The sequence below is a fragment of the Myotis davidii genome, unplaced genomic scaffold (genome assembly GCF_000327345.1).
Source record: "Myotis davidii unplaced genomic scaffold, ASM32734v1 scaffold72, whole genome shotgun sequence".
NCBI lineage: Eukaryota > Metazoa > Chordata > Mammalia > Chiroptera > Vespertilionidae > Myotis > Myotis davidii.
The window spans coordinates 1,879,935-1,880,527 of record NW_006284618.1 but is presented as its reverse complement, the minus strand read 5'-3'; the positions used below and the strand labels follow the sequence as shown (position 1 = coordinate 1,880,527).

The 593-nt window shown below is 50.6% G+C and overlaps 1 protein-coding gene across 2 annotated transcripts in view; it reads left to right on the top strand.

Moving 5' to 3' along the window:
• RGS10 (regulator of G-protein signaling 10) overlaps nucleotides 1-593 on the top strand; it is a 27,197-nt gene that overhangs the window by 350 nt on the left and 26,254 nt on the right. The window lies entirely within an intron of this gene.

Here is a 593-nt window from a genome sequence, read left to right as displayed (position 1 = left end):
GCAGGTGCACGGGTGGCCTTTGGAGGCGCAGCCTGAGCACGAGGCTTTCTCGTGGCCTCGGGCCGCCTGTGAAACTGCCGACGCCGCTTCTGAGCTGAGCCAACCCCCCGCACACTGCCCGCGCTGCTCTTGGACGCTCGCTCCTGTTATGATTACTGCACACTTTTTTATTGTTATTCTTTTCGGCTAATTGCAGTTCACGCTAACCTCCCCGCCCAGGGAATTGCGTGCCTGATGGGTAATTATTCTCAGAAGCTAGAGACTGGAGCTGTCAAATGCTTAAGTGATATTTAGAAGATAGAGTGTTTCCATGACCCAGTTTCTCCAGCGCGTGCAGTAGATCACGGGTCCTAATGAACCCATTTGCTGCTTCGGAGTCGGGGTGATTTTTTAAAAATGTAGCATGTTTGATGTGGTGGAGGTGATCTGGGGTTTCAATACATTTTGTGGGGTGTGTACTTTCCCTTGAGTATCTTAAAGGAGTATGGTGTATGCGCACGTGTGTGTGTGTGTGTGTGTGTGTGTGTGTGTGTGTGGCACCAAACCGCTTTAGAATTTAGGGTTAACCCTCCTGTCTTATCCTGGGCTTGAAT